Source organism: Vulpes lagopus, chromosome 5 (assembly GCF_018345385.1).
Source record: "Vulpes lagopus strain Blue_001 chromosome 5, ASM1834538v1, whole genome shotgun sequence".
In the NCBI taxonomy this organism is placed as follows: domain Eukaryota; kingdom Metazoa; phylum Chordata; class Mammalia; order Carnivora; family Canidae; genus Vulpes; species Vulpes lagopus.
The window spans coordinates 60024349-60040909 of record NC_054828.1 but is presented as its reverse complement, the minus strand read 5'-3'; positions in this window follow the sequence as shown (position 1 = coordinate 60040909).

Here is a 16561-nt window from a genome sequence, read left to right as displayed (position 1 = left end):
TTCCCATTTTATTACACGGCCAATGGAGACATTATTTTAATGTCTATGTGATAACCTATTAAGAGAAAATATGAAGTTAATTTTCATTGGCATTATATGCTAAACGCTACACAAAAGATGCATTGTTGGACTATCTCATTGAATGCTCATTTCAATCATTATGCTAAATACCTTTAGGATTCCCTTTTATACTGACATTTAGGGAAAATAAATAACTCGTCAAAGGCTCTAAAGGCAAAAACTATAAAATTCAGATTTGAATCTCACTAATTTAAAACCAGAGTCTGTGCCCTTAACTACTACATTATGGTATTTCTTTTATTGTAGGAATTTATCAAAATTGGCTTACCCCCATCTTCTATTGTTGGATTTCTAAAGAGTTTACATTTTTAGGCTATTATAAATAATGCTGTCATTAACAACTTGGCCCATACACTTTTATGAATATCTATTTTTATGGCCTTAAAGTTATAGAAATGAAATTGCTGAATTAAAGAGTATGCAATAATTCTAAGACATTATATTGTTAAAAATGTTTGTCAATTTGACAAAAAATAATTTTTTCTTTAAATTTAATTTCTTAGATTATTAATGAGGTAATAAATCTGTTGGCTACTTAGATTTATTTTTTTAAATACCTGATAATATTTTTAGCATAATTTCTTCTGGTTTTAAAATTTTTCTTATTGATTTGTAAGAACTCTTTACATGTTAATGATAGTCAAAATTTATCATGAATTTTTCAAATTTTTCTTCTAAAATTTGGCCTTAAAATTCTCTTCATGGTGTCTTTATGAGATTTAAATTTTTAGGTAACAAATTAGTATTTTATTAGTATTAGTTTTTAAAAATTTGCTATTATGTTAAGACACTGTGTTCTCTCTGAGTTCAGAAAAAATATTTAGTATTATTTTTTAGCAAATGTTAAAAGACTGTCTTTTAAAATTTATTTTTTAGCTTTGTGTATCTTACATATATTTCAGTACTATGGACCCTTGAACAACACAAGTTTGAACATGTGAGTCCACTTTTACACGGATTGTTTTTTTTTTTGGTAGATACAATATAGTACTTTCAATGTATTTTCTCTTCCTTATGATTTTCTTAATAACATTTTCTTTTTTCTAGCTGATTTTATTGTAAGAATACAGTATATAATACATATGCCATACAAAATACGTGTTGTTTATGTTATCAGTAAGGTTTCCGATCAACAATAGACTATTAGTAGTTAGGTTTTAGGGAGGTCAATAGTTATACATGGATTTTCGACTACACTTGGGTGTCAGTGCCCCTACACTCCGGGTTGTTCAAGGGTCAACTGTAAAACGACATGTAAATCAAATCATACACAGCAGTCCAGGCAAGAAAAGAATTGACTTATATGTTATGACCTCACTGTACCTTTGAACTTTCTAAAAAAAGATTTTATTTTATTTTATTTGAGAGAGAGAGTGGGCATGTTTGGAGGGGGGAGGCAGAGAGAAAAGAGAGGCAGATGTCCCTCTGAGCAGGGAGCCTGATGCAGAGATCAGTTCCAGGACCCTGGGATTACGACCTGAGCCAAAGACAGATGCTTAACCGACTGAGCCACCCAGGCACCCTGTTCTTTGAATCTTTTATTAGTAGCTGGTTAAACATAATTAGGTTTATAATATTGTTTGGGTTTATAAGGTTATTTCATTTGTTTCTGAAAAATAATATGGAATATCCCAGAATGACTGTTGGTAAAAAACAACTCTAACTTTGTGGTATTTAGAGTGGATGTCACAATGAGCAACACACCATTTTCTTTAGCAAAATCTCCTGCTTCATCTAGTGGGGCTACCTGGAGAGGAAGTAAATAATTCCCATTCCTAACAGGCATTATGATGTTTCTATTGTCATAATATTTTCATTCTTATATATATATGATATATTTAGCATTCTTATAACCCACAAGGCACCTGTTTTCCTGGGGTGGTATGCTGATATTATAGGCCAGCATTGTTGTTATCCTCTTGCATTTTCCTATCTGTACCTTTATTGTTTTCCCGGGAACCTGGATGTGTCTTGTTGAAACTTTCTTCTGGTGGAGCTCTTAATTTCCATGTAAAGCTCCTTTAAGGGACTCAAAAAAGGACTCTTCTCTCTAGCAGAGCCCAGCTTGTTGTCATAGATGCTAGCAAGTGGGGGGTGGTGCTGGGGCCTGTGTCGCATTGGTGGCAGGAAGAATTGATGAGATAGTAAATAAAGGAGCAAGCTTTCCTAATTTTAATTTTTCAACACATCTGAAATCTATTTTTGTGTATGGTGTGAAATGGAAATCTAACCTTTTGCTAATTTTCATAATGCTAATTTTCCTCAATGATTTGAAATGCTACCTCTTTAATACATTAAGTTCATATATTTATGTATGTGCATATATCTGTTTCTGAGCTTTTTATTCTCTTAGTCTCTTCCATTAATCAGTTTCTTAGTGTCGTGCCATTCTCATATTGTTTGCATCATTAGGGTTTTAAAGCATATTTTAATATCAATTAGTGGTCATCCAAATCACCTTTTGCCAGTAATCAATTTACTGCTACTCAGCTCCAAATTCACCCTTCATTGAATGCTCTGGGAAATTGAGTTGAGTCCTTTCAGTGTTTTCCTTTGCCGGCTGGCATGATGTTAATCTTCATCTCAGTGGAGGGCGGTAAAAAGATGTTGCAAGAAGAGGTGGTCCTGAGTTCTGGAGTGCAGCTTAGCAGTCTGCAGCAGTTTAGGGCTCTCTGATGCCTCCCTCCTTCAATCCACAGTAGTCTAGAGAACCAACGACCAATAAATGCCTCCAGAACCCCCCTTGGGTAGTTTTGTGGTAAAAAACAAAAATAAAACCGAAAACAACAAAACATCCTTGTGAAAGGCTCTTTCTCCTGCAGCCCTGGACTTAGTAGCTCTACTCTACTATATTCTTTAGTTTTCTTTACTTCTTATTAGCTAAACACTCATTCATTACTCCAATCCTCTCTCATACTTAATAATTATTAATATTAAATGTTCCCTATTTTAATTATTATTTTGCTTCTGTCTCCTGATTGGACCCTGAATGATACCATTCTTTTTCAAAAATTTCATAAATCCTCTTTTTATTTTTCAGATGAATTTTAGAATTAATATGTAAAATTTAGGAAAAACACTTTAAGATCTTCCATTATACTTACATTAATCCTACACATTCATTTGTGAAGGTTAACATATTTTCAACATTGAATGTGTCCTTCTAGATAAACCAGTCCTCTTCTGTGTTTTTCAGAAGAAAGTTTTTTTCTTTATGTAGGCCCTACAAAAATATCTTGCTGTTTTCTGGATATTTTGTTGCTGTTATTATGAATGTGATCTTTTCCCATTATATTTTCTACGTGGCTCAGAGGTAATAGTTATCTTGACTGATACACTGAAATTTGGTTCCCAGAAAATTGACCTACAGAGCTCCATGGAACCTGGATAAAGCCAAGAGTTAAAGCAATCAATGTTCTGGCATAATATCGTGGTGGTAGATCAGGGCCCTGGTCATATAAGCTACACATGTAAGACTTAAACTTTTGTAGCTGTTCTAGTTACTATGGTTGCATGACAAATTACCCCAATGTTCAGTGACACAAAACAACAACTTTTTACAGTCATAGATCAGAAATTTGGGCAGGATACAGTGAATATAGCTTCTCTCTGCTCTTGATGGCTGTGGTTCCGCTAGGACACCTGAAGTTTGGACCTGAAATCATCTGAAGACTTGTTAACTCCCATGTCTGATAGTTAATGTTTCTGTTGGTTGGGCGGGGGTGGGGGGGTGGGTCAAGGGGGCTCAGTTCTTCTCCATATTGGCCTCTCCATGTGGTCTCTCCACGTAGGCTAGTCTGGGCTTTCTCGTAGCATGGTGGCTGGTTTCCCCAATGCAAGCCTCTCAGAAAGAAAGCAGCAGTTGGAATCTGTGTCCTATTGTTGTGCTAGCCTTAAAAGTCATATAATATCATTTCTTCCTTATCCTGTTGGTCAGAGAAGTCACATCTATACTCCAGCTCAAGAGAAGCTAGATAGACCCTACACTTGATGGAGTATGGCAAGTTTCTAGAAGAGCATCTGGAATCAGAAATATTGCTGTGGCTATTTTTGGATAACAGAATCTGCCATAGTACCCAAATAATACCAAAGGAAAGGACTGATGCTTCCCAACCAGTGACTGCTAATATGGCAGTGCGCTGCTGGGGAAGAAGCTTCTGTCAGAATGTTGGCCATGCTTGTCTAGGGGCTGGTGTTGCCCTAGTTCAGAAGTTTATAAGTCCCCTATCCCTAAGGCCAGGATCCCTCTCCTAGTATCTGACATCTGACCCTGTTGGATCTCTTTGCACTTTTTTAGAATGTGAAGAGCAAGGTAATCTCATAGACCATGCTACTGCTTCCATCTCTAGGAGTTTCTTCAATAAGTGTTGTTGCAGAGGCCTGTTGTGTGCTCGCTGGCAATCTGCCTTTGTTCAAAGTTGGATTTTGCTGGCATATAAAAATCCAATTTTTATTTATTTATAGTCATATTGCTACACTTTTTCATTGCTTCTAAAATTTTTTCAGTTGATTTTCTTGAGTTTTCTGGGTAACAGATTCTGACAGTTTTGTTTTCTTGCTTTTATTGTCTTATAATGGCTAAGATTTGCAGAAAAATGGTAAATAAGAGTGCTGATAGAGGAAGTCTTTGTCGTTCATAATTTCAAAATAAGAAATGTCTGTAATTATTCATTAAGCATGATATTGGTAATTGGTTTGGGATAGATTTTTTCATTATAATTTTAAAGAACCACCTTCCTAATCCTCATTTGCTAAGGTTTTTTTTAAAAAAATCAAATTAGAGTTTTCTGTTTTGAATCTTTGAGATTATTTTTCTTCTTTAACCTTTTCGTGTGGATGCTTTATATTTCCTAATATTAACCATTCTTGTAATAAACTTACTTCGTCATGATGCATTTTTTAGCATTAAACTCAATCAGCTATTAATAATTTCTTTGTATATAGATTTTATTAGATGTTCTCATTGTGGTTATTTCCTACGTAGTTTGAGATAACATTTTCTTTGCTCCAGAATTATTTTGGAGGGGCTTAAAAACATATTGTTGCTATTTCCAAGTAGTTGAGATCTGTCTGAAATTCTGTTATGACAACATAGATATTAAGAAAATATATTTGTTTATAGAAAAGATTTATATAATTTTAGAGTGTGTTTTTCACATTAGGCCATCTTTACTGTGTTAACAAATTAACTCTCAGGTCCTAGTGGTTTTACAGACCAAACAAGCATTCATTCTTGGTCACCACTACATGTTGATTGGCAGCTTGGAAAGGAGCTCTACTCTAAGAACTCAGACTAATGGAATGTCCATCATCTTGTGGTACCGCTATCTGAACTTGTGATTTCAGCCTTCCCTGTACCACTGAAGAGAGTGAGTAGAGAACTCACTCTTTTGAGATCTTTGACCTAAAACAACACAAGCCACTTCCACTCATTCCCCATTCAATAGAAGTAGTCTTATGACCCACCCTAACCACAAAGATATGTGGCCAACAAATAGAAATTCCAAGAACGGTAAATGTCTGTCAAAATATCTGACTTTATCATTTTTTTACATCTATGATTTTAAATGGAAGATAGTATCATGAATCATACTGAAATTATAAAGAAGGTATTTTAAATATTAGAGTATTTGCAGAAATCTTTTACCATAAATGAGGAAGACAAGTGGGAGGCATCTAAATCAATGTGACTACAAAGAAATGTCTCTGATGAGTTATTAGAGAACATTTTTAAAGTATGAAAGGAAGTGTGGAATAACAAGAACTGGAGTTGTTCTCTCACCTGAAGCAACCAAATGGACAAAATATATGAAAAAGCTGTTTTTAAGCAATTGGACATCAGGCCACTAAAGATAGTGATCCCTAAGAGATGGGTAAAATATGAGCCAAGCCCTACATTTGCTCCAGATTGCTGCCTTAAGAACATTTCCAGGTTGCAGTTCAGGAAAGGAGAGCCCAGGTAAAGTCTGAATTGACCGAAGTGAGGATTTGGTAGACTTCAGGGGGCTGGAATTCACAAGACAGAGTAACAGAGAAGAGAAATCAGCACAGATTAAACTCTAGAGAGGTCTGCAGAGAGTCACCACTCACACCCAGCAAGGTTCTGATCAGCACACCCATGTGAGGCAACTGCCTGAGCATGGGAAAGAGCCATTCGTAATGCTTGGATGGAATGGTACCTGTTACCAACACAAGGCTGGGAATAGTACCTATGACCATCAGCCAGACTGGAGAACCTCATCATTCACAGGGCATTGGTGGAGCACTCAGAAGAGTTTGCTTTCATAGTGAAGTATAACCAGCCCTAGACTAAATGCTGTTCAGTGCTGCCTAACAAATTTTAACAACAAAAACCAAAGGATCAAACTCTTTCCAAGTACCTTAATTGCATCTGAGAACTAGGCTCAAGAATATTTATAGGGATACAAAAATATCTAGTGCCCAACAAGATAGAGTTCACAGTGTTGGGTATATGATAAATAATTACCAGGCATGAAAAAGCAGGAAAATGTTGTCCATGATCAGAAGAAAAATCAATAAATTGAAATTGACCCAGAACAGATGCAGATATTAGAATTAGCAAACAAGGATATTTAAAATTATTATAACTATATTCCATGAGTTCAAAAAGTTAAGTAGAGACATGAAAGGTCTAAAAAAGAAGCCCCAAATAAAATCTCTAGCAATTAAAACTATAGTGGCTGAGATGAAAATATACTGGATGGGATTAAGGATTGATCAGACACTGCAGAAAAGTTTAACGACTTTTAAACAGAAAGCAATAGAAACTATCCAAAAGGAAACACAGAAAACTTTTTAAAATGGCAAGCACCAAAAAGCTGTAGGACAACTTCACGCAGCCTAATGTGCATATCACTAGGGTCTCCAAAGGAGAGGAAAAATATGAAAGAACAGAAAAATGTCTGGAAAAACAATGATCAAAAAATTTTCAAACTGATGAAAACTTTAAACCCTCAAATATAAGAAGCTAAATGAACCTCAAGCACAGGAAACATGAAGATAACCATACCTTGGCACATCATAGTTAAGTTGCTCAAAACTTAATTTTATATATTGTCTAACTCAGGGTCTCATGACTGAATAAATAGTTAAATTATTTATACATACATACAAATATTATTATAATTAAGTCAGAGTGTAAACACAGGTTTGAAATCTGTGTTTGTATTATGCTGTGAACATTTCCTCCACCATTAAATTTTTTCCACGATATTTAGAATTTAATAGGTTTATGGAATTCCATAGAATGAATGTAGCCCAACTACTTTAACCCAATTCATAATCCTTGCTGTTGGACATTTAGATTGCTCTGAATTATGAACAGCCCTACAATAAAAAATCCTTCTGGGCATAATCTTGTGCACATTACTGATTGTTTCCTTAAGATAAATTATTTGAAAGGAAAGAACCAGATCAAAAGTACACATCAAATGCTGCCTTATGATAAGACTATACAAGTTTATTTTCTGACCACCAGAATAGGATCGTTTTCAGATCTCCTGACCCTTACCTACAGTAGCTGTTAAACTTCTCCAATTTGATCAGCAAAATATGTCTTTTCATTGCTTCAATTTGTATTACTTTACTAGTGAGGTACATCATGTATTTGCATGTTTTATCCCTATCCATTCTCCTTTTGTGAACTGCCTATGTGATAACCTTTGTCTCCTAAATAAAACAGCATTTTGATGCAAACAAAATATGAAAAGAAGCATACATAGTTTTAGACACATTAAGGGATGGCATGGGCCAAATTATATTATCAGAAAGATAAAGGTCTAGAAAGAATTGAAATTTATAAAAATTAGTAAAGGACATTCTTAATGGATCTAACTTGAAGAGAAGAATAAAAATATATTGATTTTCCTTTATATTCCTTGTGATGGTGATTGATGCCCAGACCAGAAATGTAGATTAAACTTTGGTAGGAAAGAATTAAATCCTATCGAGATCATCAGAGTTTACTTTCAAATATGTTTAACCTTTTGAGACTCATTGAATTAATTACCAAAGTACTAGTACTATGGATTAGTACTAATCTTTAAGAAATCTTGCAGAATAGGAGAGTTTCTGGATATCTGGAAACTTGTAAATGTTGTCTTGAGTTTTACAAAAGGAAAAAAAAAAGGTAGAATTTTCATGATATGCTAGCGATAAAGGAGGCATGTAGATTCTCACCCCATTAAATGAGTGTCCTCCAATTTCCATGATATAATGGTGATAAAGGAGATATGCAGATTCCCATATGATTAAATGACTGATCCCAAATGTTGGTCTCTGGTCAATTGCTATAGAACTCAGTCTTCAATTTATCCCATTAAGAATATGAGCATAATGAGATTTAATGAGAATGTATGTGCTAATGGAAAGAAAGCATCTAAATGATATAAATTACTTTTGTACTGGGGGTAGAGTATAAACTACAAAATGCTTTAGAAAAATTGTTTTTTATTCAAATTTAAATCTGATAGGGCAGAGATTATTTAAATAGCAAGAAAAAATCATTTTATAAATCTTAGAGTTACAAATAAACAATTCCAACTTAGAATGGGAAAAGGACTTCAAGAATATCTTGTCTAAGCTTTCATTGTACAGTTGTCAAAACAGACATCAAGAGAGGTAAAGTGCCTTCCCAGCCTCGCAAAAAGTGAGCTACATGAAATTCTGCATCATCTGTCATTGGTCTCTCTCTCTCACCATCTCTCAGGATCTACCCTTCAGGGTAGCAAGGCTGAGGTTTCCTCTCTTAAATGTAGTGGGTTTTTAGAGGAAAACTAGAGTGAATGTCTTAGACTGAAACATGGATTTCTACCTTTGGACTTCCAATTGGATTTAGGATTGTTGTCAGAGAGACCTAAATCAATGATTGGCCCTGTTGGTGTGACAGTTGGTGTTACTTGATCCCACAATTGTGACACTCTTGTCTCTTCCAAAGGAGAAAGACCACTGCCCTGCAGGCAGCATGCCTGCCTCATGCAGGAAAGGTGTCCTCCTTTCCAGGTAGACTCCTCATCTGCCCAACTCACCTCTCTTACCTCAGGTCCAATAAGTCCCTTTATGAATCTTTACACTGCAATGACTCTGGCATTCAATCTCCTCCTCCAACCATTCTAAGCCATCTTGGAAAACCTTTCTTTATACATGCTACTTTCTTTGCTTGGAAGTACTGTCCCCAGAACTTTGTATGACTGGCCAGAAGGCTTAGTTTAACTCTGACATCCCCAGAGAACTCTTGCTTGATCATTCTTACCTGCTCATCTTCTTGGCTCCTTTCCATCCCATTTTTCTGATTTTTCTCTTTTCATTGTAATAGTCACTATTTGAGCTTGTGTTTTTCCTTTAATATTTTTATGTGTTTATTGTTTGTCCCTCCACACATTCTAAAATGGAAACTTCTGTAGAACAGGGTCCTTGAACATTCTTGTTTACTGTTGGATCTGCAATGCCTAGAAAGAATAGCTGACTCATAGTGATATCTCAATAAATATTTGATGAATCAAAATCATAATATTCAGCTTTATTTGGGCACCATATTTGTGTGTATACAGATGTATATCAGAATCAGGCACAATGGATTGATTCCTCATATTAAACTGGTTACTGTTCAACTAGCATGTGCCTTTTTAAAAAAAGATTTTATTCATGAGAGAGAGAGAGAGAGAGAGAGAGAGATGACAGACAGACAGACAGATTGAAGGCTCCTTGCAGGGAGCCTTATGTGGGACTCCAGAGCCAAAAGCAGACACTCAACCATTGAGCCGCCCCGGCAACCCTAGGATATATCTTCATAATTGAAACAAAAGCCAGAATTTCAGGGCTTGAATAACTTCAAAGATCATGATGATGATGATGATGATGGTGGTGGTGCTGGTGGGCAATGGAGGATAATTGAAACTCAAAGAAGTGACTGGCACAAAGTGACACAGATACTTCTAGAAAAAGTGGTAACACAATCCAGGTTTTCTGTCTCCCAGTGCTATGCTTTTCCTATTGAACTATATTCCATCTATAAACTTTGAGACCTCATATGAACTAACTATGGGGAGGGAGGGTGTTTGGAAAGGATGATGATGAATGGTAGAAAAAAGTCAGAAGAAAACAATCGATTAACAATGGCTGCCATAGAATCAGGAAAAAAGTGATACACGCTACCTATAGTCTAAATGGGGGAATAATAGCCAACGGCTCATAATACTGTAAACCAGGAAATCTTAGAAGAGCACAACTATTTCAATTATAAAGGATATGAGGTGGGGTTCTTTTTCCTCAGAGGAGGCCCATGGGTCTCCTGCAAGCTAAGCTACTCTGTATTAGAAGCTCTGAGGGGTTTTGTAGTTGCCCTTTTATTTAAATAAATCAAATCAATTTTCTACACTCATGGGAGATCTCCTCTTAGAAGAAATGTACTGCAGGTATAAGAAGTAATGATTTTTCACAACTGTCACATAAAATTCTTTCATATACATATCAAGTTTATAAAACCAAGAGTAAATATGGATACAGGACCAAATTAATTCAACATGACTTGTGTAGAGATCCTGACATTAGACAAGACATGCATGTACTCTCTATAATAACATGATGCTCTAAAATTATTATTTCCAAATATCTGGGATTATTTTTAAAAAGTAACATTTTCATAAGTTGGATTTTTGGCTGGGCTTGCTTAGGTTCATAAATGATTCAACATGGGATCTTTCTGATAAGATTTTGTAAATATGCAGACTGTCTGCATTTCCATCTATGCTATATTTTCATTAGCTCTAGAGTGCTTTGCCTGCCTTCAAAATGATGGATTTCAATATATTATTTGCTTACTACATTATTTGGGACAAAAACTAAGGAGGAGGAGAAACTATATTATTCAATACAAGCTTAGAGATAAAACAGCTATTTTCTCACACATCATGTATGAAGGTGTGGCTTAAGCTGGGAATTGACTAGTCATGTAGATGTGAAGGGAGCTCCTGACCTCCTCGTACGTTACCTGTACTGAAGAAGTGTCTAGCCCTGTTCAAGGACCAGTGAACTTCCCTGTGTGGAAAGAGGTGTGCAAAGTATACAAACTAGACTTGGGATTTTAGCCCTTATTAACAATGTGAGTGAAGTAGTCACTTTGAAGAGATTTGGTTGTCTCATCTCTAAATTGATGATAGTGATATTTCCCTGGCTCTATCAGAGGGCAGTTATGAGGACCAAAGGAGAGGATGTCCATGGAGGTGTCTCATAAACTACAAAAAACTATATAATTGCATTTAGGTATGGTGGAAAGACCTGGCTGGATATACTAGGGGCAAGGTTAGGAATTCGTAAGTAAGGAGGCAATAGGACTGATAGGAAGCCCTGTTTGTTTATTTAGTTCCTCTCTCTCACCTCCAAGTGTCTGTGGATGTGTGCACATGTTTGTATATACATCTCCATCTGTTCCTCAAAAGGGCCAGAAGTCAGGCACCCTAGTAATAGTGACCACACCTAGGACCCCAATTTTGGTTTCTAATGCCATTTTCCACTGAAAACAACGTGAGTACCTTGGAGAAAGGCTGATTCCAGGGCTGGGGCGGGGAAAATAAAATATGAGCCGAGTATATCTTTTGTGAGAAGTTAAAGAAGTGCTCAAAATTTAAGGATCATGAAAAAAGACACAAAGGCCGTTTCAAAGGACTTCTGTTGGCCAAATCTGGGGAAACAGCCTCAGAATAATTAAGGATGACAATGAATTATTAGTCACTGAAAACTCATGAGTTCAAACTGATAATAGGTAAATAAATAAATAGAGAAAAAGGAAGGGAAATATTGTAAAGCCCATTATTGAGAAATAGATAAAATATAAACTGTGGCTAAATAAAATTATTGTGATCATGTTAAATTTCTAGAATTTGGTAACTATACTGTGGTTTATATAACAATCTATTTTCTTAGAAAAAATACATGACAGTAGGGAGTGATAGAAGAGCATACTGTGTATAATCTGCACTCTCATAGTCCAGAACTATATATAAGAGCCTGGAGTCAGATTTGACAAATATGGGACAGGGATTTGCTTCCTGGTTTTAGCACTTATCTTTTTAAATTTTTTTTTTCCCTATCACTTTCTTCTTTTATACCTTAAGTACAAAAGGACAGGTGAGTTGGATCTAACCATAAAAGCTTTAGAGAGAGGATGCCTGGGTGGCTCAGCGGTGGCCTGACTCTGACTCAGGTCCTGCTCCCAGGATCCAGGATCGAGTCCCACATCGGGCTCCCTACAAGGAGCCTGCTTCTTTCTCCCTCTGCATCTTCTCTCTCTCTCTCTGTCTCTCTCTGTCTCTCATGAACAAATAAATGAATCTTAAAAAAAAAAAAAAGCTTTAGAGAGGCTATATAGAGGAAATATTATCTTTACATGAGCTTTTTAGTTAAAGTATAACATTCACATGGAAAAAAAGTACACACATAATGTGTAATCCGATGAATTACCACTAAGTGAACACACCCATAGCATATATAATGTAGCATCTAGTCAAGGAATAGAATATTACTGGCTCCCAGCAGCTTCTCTCACGTTCCTTTCTAGTTGCTGCCCCCACCAGAATAATCACTATGCTGATTTCTAGTAGTGTAGTTTAGTATTGCCTGTCCTCAAGCGTTATTTAAACCATTGGGGCCCCCTGGGTGGCTCAGCCGTTTAGCACCTGCCTTTGGCCCAGGGCCTGATCCAGGAGCCCCGGCTCGAGTCCTGCATCAGGCTCTCTGCATGGAGCCTGCTTCTCCCTCTGCCTACATCTCTACCTCTCTCTGTGCATCTCTCATGAATAAATAAATAAGATCTTTTAAAAAAATAAAATAAAAAAGAAACCATTAGCTTTTTTTCCTCTCCAGATTGTTTTTTTGCAATTTCCATGTTGTGTGTATTTGTAGTTCATTTATTTTCATTGCTATATAGCATTCTATTTAAAAATAAACCACAATTTATTCTTTCATTTTCCTGACCATGGATATTTGGATTGTTTCCAGCTTGGGACTGTTATAAATAATGTGACTAAGGACATCATTGGACATGTCTTTTGGTAAACATGCATGCATTTATTTTAGTTATATATCTAGGACTGAAATTGCCGAGTCACAGGATATGTATATATTCAGTTTTAGGTGTTGTTGCCAGTTTTCTAAAGTAGCTGAACCAATTTACATTCTCTCCAGTAGGATATGAAAATTCCAACTGTTCCGAATCCTTGTCAATACTTGGTATTTCCCGTTATGTTTTTGCCATTTTGGCGGGTATATTACTTTTCTATAACTGCATAACAAATTATCACAAACTTAGTAGTTTAATACAATACAAATTTATACAATATCACAATTTCTGTGCATTAGGAATACAATTTAACTGAGTCCTATGCTCAGAGAGTCACCAGGTTGCAATCAAGACATCAGCCAAGCTGCATTCTCATCTGGAGGCTTGACTGGACCAGAATCTGCTTCCAAGCTTATTCAAGCTTGTTGGCGGAATTAATTTCCTTCCTGTGTGACTGAGAGCCCTAGTTTTTGTTGGCTGTTGTCTGGAGTCTGCTTTTAGGTCTTAGAAGTTGTTCACAATAACTAGATGCCCCTCTCAGTTCCTTGCTATGTAGGTTTTTCTAACTCAGCTACTTACTCTGTGAAGCTCACAATATTACTTTCAGTGTTGTAATATGGTCATACCTTGAAGATATTGTAGGTTCAATTCCAGACCACTCCAATAAAGTGGATATTGCAACAAAGTGAGTTCAATGGTTTCCCAGTGCATAGGAAGTTATATTTACACTATAGTGCAGTCTAGTGTGCAATAGCAGTAGGTCTAAAAAATGTAAAACATGTAAAAAATTAGGTCCAAAAATGTACAATATTAATTAGAAATATTAATTAGAAATTATTAATTAGAAAATACTTTGTTACTAAAAATGGTAATTATCATCTGAGCTTTCAGCAAGTCATCTTTTTGCTGTTGGAAGGTCTTCCCTTAATGTTGATGGCTGCTGATTGAGCAGGTTGTTGAAGGTTGGGGTGGCTATGCCGATTTCTTAGAAGAAGACAATGAGGTTTGCTGCACTGATTGACTCTTCCACAAACAATTTCTCTGTAGCATGTCATGCTGTTTGATAGCATTTTTCCCACTGCAGAACTTCTTTCAAAATTGGAGTCAATCTTCTCAAACCCTGCCTCTGCATTATCAACTATGTTTGTGTAATATCCTAAATCGTTTGGTGTCATTTCAACAATCTTCACAGCATTTCACCAGGAGTAGATCCCATCTCAGGAAACCACTTTCTGTGCTCATCCAGGAGAAGAAACTCCTCATCCATTCAAGTTCCATCATGAGATTGTAGCAATTCAGTCACATCTTCAAGCTCCACTTCTAATTCTAGTTCTCTTGTTATTTCCACCAAATCTGCAGTTACTGCCTCCACTGAAGTCTTAAACCCTTCAAAGTTATCCAACTTTTTCAAAACTCCTATTAATGTGGATTTTTTTTTTTTACCTCTTCCCATGAATCAAAAATGTTCCTAGTGGCATCTAGTGTGGTGAGTCTTTTCCAGAAGTTTCTCAATTTGCCCAGATCCCTCAGAGGAATCACTCTCTAAGATGGTAGCTATAGCCTTACTAAATGTATTTCTTCAATATAAGACTTGCAAGTTGAATTACTCCTTGGTCCCTGGGCTACAAAATGGATGATGTGTTAGCAGCATGAAAACAGCATTGATCTTGTTTCCATCTTCATCAGAGCCCTTGGGTGACCAGATACATTGCCCATGAGCAGTAATCTTTTGAAAGCAAACTCTTTTTTTTTTTTTTTCTGAGCAGTACGTCTCAACAATGGGCTTAAAATATTCCGAAAATCATGCTATAAACACACGTGCTGTCTTTGAGGATTTGCAGATCACAGGAAAAATAGATTTAGCACAGTTCTTAAGAACCATAGATTCTTCAGGATGGTAAATGAACAGTGGCTTCAACTGAAAGTCAGTAGCTGCATTAGCCCCTAACAAGGGACTCAGCCAGTCCTTGAAGCTGTGAGGCCAGGCATTGACTTCTCTCTAGCTATGAAAGTCCTAGGCAGCATCTTGTTCCAATGGGCAGCTGTTTCATCTACATTGAAAATATGTTGTTTAGTGTAGCCACCTTCATTGATTATTTTAGCAAGAGCTTCTGGATGACTTGCTGCAGCTTTTACAGCAGCATTTGTGCTTCACTTTGCACTTTCATGTTATGGAGATGGCTTCTTTCCTTAAACCTTTATATATTTGCTAGCTTCAAACTTTTCTTCTGTGGTTTCCTCACCTTCACAGAATTGAAGACAGTTAGGGCCTTGCTCTGGATTAGGCTTTGGCTTAAGGGAATGTGTGGCTGGACTGCTCAACCTTCTCCAAATGATCAATTAGGCTGTTTTGCTTATCACTCATGTGTTCACTGGAGTAGCGCTTTTAATTTCCTTCAGGAACTTGACCTTTGCATTCATAACTTGGCTGCTCTTCAGCAGAAGGGGCCCAGCTTTCAGCCTACCTCAGTTTTCAACATAATAAGCATAATCATAATGAAAAAGTTTGAAATATTGTGAGAATTACCAAAGTGTGACACGAAGACACAAATTGAGCAAATGCTATTGGAAAAATAATACTGATAGACCTGCTTGACACAGGGTTGCCACAAATGTTCAATTTATTTTAAAAATGCAATATCTGCAAAGTACAACAAAATGAAATAATAAAATAAAGCATGTCTTTACAGGGCCTTATAAAACATGCCATAGTAACAGGAATGATATCCCACTATCTTTGCCATGTTCTATCAGTTGGAACAAATCCTCTTTGCAGTCAAGGGGAAAGAGTAACACCGAAGTGTACATACCAGGTCAGGATCATTGAGGGTCATCTTAGAGTCTGTTAGCCACAGTGAGTGTAGTGTGGTATTGCACTATAATTTCATTTTCATTGGAAGATAATTTTCTCTCTAAAACTAACAAGAAAATAATGTTTACTTAAGAAGTTTGTTCTAAAATATCCAAATTTTTTTCTATCTTATGAATTAAATTCTCCATCTGACTCTGCCAGTCTAGAAATGGGCTCAAAGTAGAGACTTGAGCTTTCATGTCCTAGATGAAGCTTTAATATAGGTCTGACATTCTGTGAGCTCTGCTATCCATATCATTTCTATTGGACACAAAGGACAGAGACCTAAGTCATAGCCTGGAATACTCCAGAGATTTTGAATACATTACTGAAATATAAGGAATTCTTATTCAGTTGCCTGGAAATGGGACTCAGCCTCTGCTTTCTTGCTTACTTCCTCTAAACAGCATGAAACATCACTCTGCACTATTAAGCAGTGGCAATTTCACTCTAGGGGAGACATTTCAGGAGTGAATGCTGTGATCTCTGAGATTTGTTTATCACTTCTCTTAACTTTCTAGAGTGATTGGAACCTTCCCCAGGAGGAAAATACT